Genomic DNA, 7780 nt, shown 5'->3' with positions numbered 1-7780 from the left:
CCTACCTGAGTATTGTTGCTGACCATGTCCATCTCGTTATGACCGCAGTGTACCCATCTTCTAATGGCTACTTCCAGCAGGATAACATGTCAAAGCTCAAATCATCTCAAACTGGTTTCTTGTACATGACAATGAGCTCACTGTACTCAAATGGCCTCCACAGTCACCAGATTGTAATCCAATAGAGCACCTTTGGGATGTGGTGGAACGGGAGATTTGCATCATGGATGTGCAGCCGACAAATCTGCAGCAACTGCATGATGCTATCATGTCAATATGGACCGAAATCTCTGAGGAATGTTTCCAGCACCTTGTTGAACCTATGCCACGAAGAATTAAAGCAGCTCTGAAGGCAAAAGGGGGTCCAACCTAGTGAGTGTATATTAAAACACAACCCCATATTTCTCCCAATATTTGTCCATTATTCTACTGTTGTGTTTCACTGAAACATGAATAAAATTAATGTAGTTTTACAAATCAATATTAGTAAAAATACAACACAACCTAGTTAATTAACCCTCTAAAACCTCATGTTTCCAATGTCCCTCATTGTGGTTCTATGCTCACTCCACTCCAGAATATTTGATAATAATATGATTAATATTCAATTAAGATTAATTTATTAATTAACATATTCATCAGCAGGGCAAGCCACACTGTAAAAAAGTACAGAATAATAATAATTTCAAGCCAATTTGTTTCACTAATTTTAAGTAAGAAACTAGCAAAGACACTTGCGTTGCGCTTGGCGCCACTTTGTGCCTGGTATAAGATAGAGCCCTATGAGTTAATGCAACACATTTCTGGTCGCTGTGCCAACATAAAAGCTTGGAATTAGTAATTCACCCAATCTTAGAATTTGTAATCCACAGAACCTTGAACCTTGAAAGTTGAGAAAACTTAAAATTGCTTCTGTAATCAGTTCCTAAAAAAAGAAACTCTAAATTTTTTTTACATTGTATATCAGATACACCTTTGTCAACATAATGACTACAAGCAAAAGAAAGACATCACTTTCCTTAGATGACATCACTGTCAGAGACACATACACTGGGATGACATCATTGTAATAGACACCCTGTCTGGGGAGATCTGAAAAGCTCCAGGTTTTGCTCAGTGTATAAATTAGCACTGAAATATGGGAAGAGATTCTTGGTAAAAGAGTCTCAGCTAAATGTATGTCTCAGCCCCACCCCACATATATTCACTTGCTTTTACACAACCTTAAGAAATCATTTAAATTGCTTAGTTTTCTGTCTAACTGAGTATTGGAAGTGCATAGCCCCTTCCGCGTGTGTTTCTGTTTTCCACAGAAACCTGTCTCTGTACTGTATCATTGTTTTTTATCACTGTGACATGTTAGCTTTGAAGAAGTCAGAACTTCTAAACAAGTCCGTATCTCAGAAATCCAATGTTTTTAACCAATCAGAGACGAGCTGCAAAACTGCACTACATGCAGTTTGAGACAGACAGGTTTTGGGAAAATTCCAGAACACGCCTTTCACCCACTTTCAACTGAATAAAATGAAGGACTTTTCACCTGTTCGGAGAGCCTTCATACAGAGGCGTTGTTGCACCATGTGGATTCTCCCATTCGGTCGAATAAAGGTATCTGAACTGAATATTGTCTGTATGTCTGTTGGGCTCTTCTCACCGACCGGGGGAAATTAAGATAATTTCCACCACACTTCCTAATTGGTGCTTGTTGCTCTCGGCACACAGAAGTAGTGTAGCGGTTGGCACAGACTCCCATGACCCGAGCGACCCAGGCTGATACTGGATTTGTGGCACACTAATTGTGAGTGTGTAATCTGTTAATGATACACTGTCTTGAAAAACTATAGCATTTATGACAATATGCAATTCTCCTGAATGAGCTAATATATCTATTTGTGGTTTAATCATTTCAAGATGTAAACCCTGGCAAATGATTCCCATATCCCTTATCCACTGGGTTGTCCAAGAAAGGACACGCCACACTGAAAAAAACCCAAAAAAAACAGTAGAAACTGTTTCGGTAAAATGTAAAATTTACACTATTTTCATTTTCAAAACAATGTCAAAGTCATGTAGAATAACGATAACTCGATATTTAATGGCCATCCCATAAGGATTTCAGGAAAACAGTTTTTTTCCTACATTAATTTTTTTTTTTTCATTGACAGCATTAATGCTCGTCTTTTCACCATTTTATGATGGGGTTTTTATTTTTATTTAGTACAGTTTATCAAGGTCACCTGCAAAGTGACTGGTCTCCTGAATTTGTCACACCAAATGATATGGGGTAGGTCGGGTTTAGCTCAAGTTAACCTGTCAGGTGGCAGGTTAGTTTCAGAGCAAACGTTACCACAGCATCTGACTCAGGCTTTCTCTGATCCTCGTATTGGGAACCGATAATTCAAGATTTTCTTACATTTTGATTTAATAGAACCGGATAACTTCCCGAACCCACTTTCTGGAACACACCCCAGGCAACACTGCTTGCCTGCCTTTTTCTGAAACAGCTTTAAAATATTGCCATCTAGTGGCACTTTGTGAGACTGATAAATGGTAGTGAAACAAACTTACAGCTTTAATTTGTGGTTGGTCCTTATCTCATCATGGCCTGTCCATACTACAAAACAGCATAACCCTTGGGACTGTAATTATGCAATCATTGACTCTGTGATGGTGTGTGTTTACAGAAACTCCAGGCTGATAGCATGCAGCCTAGATTTAGTGCTGTCTTCAGTGGAACTGGCTTGTGCAGACTCTGCAAAGTTTAGTAGGCTATTCGGTAAAATCTAACAACCCTGTTGTCCCTATAGTGTGTACAGTCCACCAGCACTAAAATACCAGCGTTCCAGCCTGTTCATATAGACCCTGGACCTTTTAATGAAATGCATCTCAATTGATATGCAGCTGTTTCTTATTTGGAATAAATGTTTTTTTATTGTACAAATTGCTTGGTTGTAGACCTACTGTGTCCACAACCATAGAAAATGAAATAACGCAAGCCAGTGCATTGCTGAATTACCCTCAAAAAGTAAATCACAGGACCCTGAGATTTCAGTACCACCTACAACAGCTACACTTTCCTGGAGGAGAGTGAAAAATGACTACTGCACTTTATCCAGCAGATAGCGCCAGTCTACCACTTTTGCATCATGATTTTTCCTTCATACAGTAGGTGCAGTGCCAGCCATTTGTTGTTCATTCATTTGCTTAGCACGTCATTCATTCCAGTGAACATAAAAAAGATTTTCAAAAATAACTCATTTTGATATCTGTGGTTAATTTAAAAAAGAAAGAAAAAGAAAAAGTAGAATAACAGCAATTATTTCAGTCTGCATTTATCTGCATTTTTAAAACATCCAGACTCATGATTTTCCTCTTAAAGATAATATTACATGTATATATAAGGTTTCAGTCATTGTATAGCCATTTTCATGAATGTTCTTGATGATATGACTTAATTTGGCTTATGACTGCATGAAGTTTTCCTCACTACTGACAAAGGTCATGGGTGGGTAGCAGATATTTCTTGCCTGATGTGTTTCTTGATTCAAATGGTGACAGAGAAGATACATGCTGCTCCAACACGGACATAAGCATGGACATGCACATTCAGATACGCATTCATGCTCACATGGGTACACATACAGACACATACGCACATGTAAGCATGCACAAGCATGTGACCCCTCACATGCATGCATGAAAAATATGCCATACGTGCACACATACACAAGCATGCTCATGAACATGCAGATTTGCATGCGCAGTAAATATACACACACACACACACACACACACACACACACACACACCCTTAGACACCACTGTGCATTCTATTATAGTTAATGGGGTCTCCCTGCTACTCCCCTTTTGTGCCTCCTATGGGCTGCTGTATTTAAGTGTGTGCCTTTGTTTGTATGCATGTATGTGTACACATTTGTGTGGGTTCTGTCAAAAATTTCCATGTAAAATTTATTATGTGATACATTTCAAAAGGGTTGCGTCATGTTTCAGTAAACAAAGAAAGTGAATGACTGCAGCACACCGCAATTGAAAGGTCACCTGCTCTGCCCTGCAATCTGACCAATATAGAATGTTGGGACACTCAGTGTTCTAATTGCAGAATTCTGGAGTTCTGCTGCCTAGTGATGGTTCTGTTCGTTTGGTCAGACTGGTACTGTTTAGTATGAATGCATGTTCTCCCCTCCCACCCTACTGGCTGCTGTACTTTTGTTTGTAACACACTGATCAGTCTTTGCTGTTCAATAAACTCCCTGTTTCAGGAGAAGCATGTAATGTATTGATATAGGGCAGACATCACAAATATACCCCAGGACTAATTCTGGGTGATTCTGGGTCTTAATGCTGAGAAATGGTGATGCTTATAGTGCATCTGGAGCTTCTGACCTCACACTGAGGAAAAAGCCCCAGAGCATCAGAGTGCAGCTGGACTATGATGGGGGGGAGGTGTCCTTCTTCAACCCCAGTGACATGTCAGTCATTTACTGTTGTAAAGACACATTTACTGAGAGAGTGTTTCCGTACTTCCCTCCCGGTTTAAACAAAGACGGTAGGAATGAAGAACCCCTCCATATATGCCAAGTGAAAGTTTCCGTAACAGTGATGTTGGCCCAGTGAACATGTTTTTTTTTTTTAATGAACAAAGTAGAGATGTTGCACTTGTAAGGGATTTAGGTTATTTCTAATCTGCCTCAGCACGTCAGGTTATTGATTGATCTGGGGCAGAACTGCTGCACATGTGAATTGACCAAAGGGAGCTGGTTTATGGCCTACCAGAACCAAACGGGAGGCAGACACACAGAGGCAACAATGTATAAAGGATAGTAATTCCATCTGCAGGAGCATCCCGCTCGTGAATCCCAGTAGCGTTAATTGAATTATTGAATAGGTGGTATTATTCAATAAGTGGACCTCCGTATTGGGTCATTGGTGGCACCTGTGTGGTAGGCAGTGTTCGGCAGTAGCGTTGCTACAAGTAGTGGCGTTACTAGTTTAACTACATTTCTCAGTAGCGTGGTGGTAGCGTGGCTATTTTCTGAATCAAATAGCTTTTCAGTAGCAAAGCTCTTTTGTTGATCAACTAGTGCGGTAGCGTCCACACAAGCTACATTTTCCCAAGCATTTCTGAAGCTCTGAAATAAAACTGCTAAGGATCAGTAAATGACGAAACCGCCATACACGGGCCTGTATGTGTAGCAGACAGAAGCACTTCTGTATGACGGTGACATCACATACCAATCCTTGGGCTGATGCCTGGAATACAGACACACGCGAGCTTGAGTTTACTTGATGGAAAGATAGGTATGTAGCTAGGTAAGCTGTTTAATTTAGTTTATTTTAGTTATTGCACTCGCGCCTACTAGCTTAATTATTGCTTGTATTATTTGCCTAGACTGCTTTGTTGCGTTTGTTTGTGTTGATCAGATTAACCTACAGAGTCCAAACTACGCGGTCGTTCCTTCCCTGCACTTGGAACTGTACTTCCCTCGAGGGTTTTCAACACACTTGTCCCTGGTTAAGGCTATAGCCTACACTTTGTCATCCTTCGCTTTGCATAAGAACATCTGCCAAATGCATGTAATGTAAGGTAATGTAACATAGGGGAAGAGGTGGGGAAAAAATGAGGGAACAGAGGAAAAGTTGAAAAGTTTAGATTACTCTGAAATAATTATGACTTTTGTAGTTTTTAACGTTGACCAGCAGAAAGTAAAACAAAAATGCAAGTCTCTACAAAACCAAAGTATAGTGGTTAATCTAAATATTTGCTTGAAATGTATGTAGATATAGTTACTAGTACAGAGTGAGCCTAATAAAAATACCACTTTGTAAACTGCCAATCATATAGATAGATAGATAGATAGAGTACTTTATTAATCCCAAAGGGAAATTAAAGTGTTACAGCAGCCACTTGACATGAATCAAAATACAAAAACAATGAGGTAGGCTAGGTAAAAGAAACAAATACAATTAAAGGCTGAATGATATGCAATAACTAAATAGACTAACTCAAATATTAAAATAAATAGAATAGCTAAAACTAGAACAGAGACTAGAGATAACCATAACTATAATATACTATTTGCTGAGTATACACTGTTCAATTATGTTAATATCAGGTGGATATTGCTATGGTAATAAGGTGCATGATTGTCCATGGATGTGCATTGATACTTGAATAAGACAATATATAAAATTGTACAATTTTATTTCTTTTGTAGAAGATCCACCCAACTAAAATGGCCTCCTTGGAATGAAGTTGGTTCAATGTAAAACATTTTTTTTTTTTTTAATAGCTTCGATGTAGTAAACTACTTTTGCCATGTTGCTGGAGCTTAGCTTGCTGCATTTCTCTGGGGGGCAGCTTCAGTGTAGTGAAGCTTAATTTAATGTAGAGTAACGTGTAGCTTAGCTCACTACACTTTTCATGTAGCTTGCCCAACACTGGTGGTAGGCAGTGTTGAGCTGATGAAAGTGCCTCGTACGAGTAGGTGACAGAGCGGGGGGAGAATCAACTGCTGCGGGACGCCAACATCCCACGCCGGAATGCCGAATGGTGAACTTTGTTTGTTTTTGTGTTGCCCTGGTAAGCTAAATACATGATACACTCTGATCAGATTGATGCGTGTTATCCCTCCCAGTTAACAGGATTATCAATGTCCTGTACACCCCAAATTGATTGAGTAATGTTTGTCCAGTGTCGGTGTGGGTTGAATGGTGTCCAGCAGTGAAACCCGCCGGAGGTACAGTTTGTGTATTGTTTTATTGACGTGAGGGGGAAGAGAAGCGGAATTCCCCCTGAATATTGCTTGTGGGCGTGAGCGTCTGCGCTTATATTTCTGTAAGGATTGGGTATCTGGGGGGGGGGGGGGTGTCTGGTTTAAACCACTTAGCAATGACATATGGTAGGTTGGTCCTGATTCTCTTGTTGTTTAATGGTTGTATGATAAGAAATAATATTGTATTTTTGGCCTACACCCAGTTATTCAACCCTATTCTGAAAGAACCACCTAAACTAGAAAGGTGAAACATAATATTTTGACCCGTCTCTACAGTAACCAAATCGTCATTTGTAAATTAATCGGCCACAGTATGCATGAATGTTGATTTAGGATGGACCAGCTGGAGATGTGGAAGTACAAATGGGGGTGTTTTAATAGCCTGTTAGAAGAGAGCAGGCATGCATACAGAGGTAACAATAACCGTTTGGTTACCTTGTCGGTACATTTTGCTCTGGGAGATGGGTATAAAGCTGGTGCTTGAACGGCACTCTCTTGTAACCGACCGGCCTTGCTTTGACCAGTATGTTTCCTGCAGTAATGGAGACTATTTTAGCTTCTTAATATAATATTTTATTGATCTAAACTTTGGAACTATATGTTTTACATTAAATCAATTACAGTTAAATAAACAGCTTTTATACCTGATTGATGTCATTTCTATCTAGCTGGGTTTATAAGGCAGTGTACAAGCTTGAAATGTGTGAGTATCACACCCGTAACTTGGCATCATTTGGATATCAATACTTTTAATGGCAGGCCTGGATGTTGGCAACGTTGAAAACGTGTTTTTTATGAGATATTGTTTTACACGGTTGACAGACCAGTAAACCCCCCTGCATCAATCGCCCCCGAGCCTACCCCTACTGCAAAATGTAATTAATTTGCTGCCTTTACAAGTGAGATTATAAATATTAACAAGTCATCAGTGCCTCCATCCAAAAATAATATAGGTACCTGAAAGGGCCAGTATGTCATGTGGATTG

Source organism: Anguilla anguilla, chromosome 2, assembly GCF_013347855.1.
Source record: "Anguilla anguilla isolate fAngAng1 chromosome 2, fAngAng1.pri, whole genome shotgun sequence".
NCBI lineage: Eukaryota > Metazoa > Chordata > Actinopteri > Anguilliformes > Anguillidae > Anguilla > Anguilla anguilla.
This window is presented reverse-complemented; position numbering follows the sequence as displayed.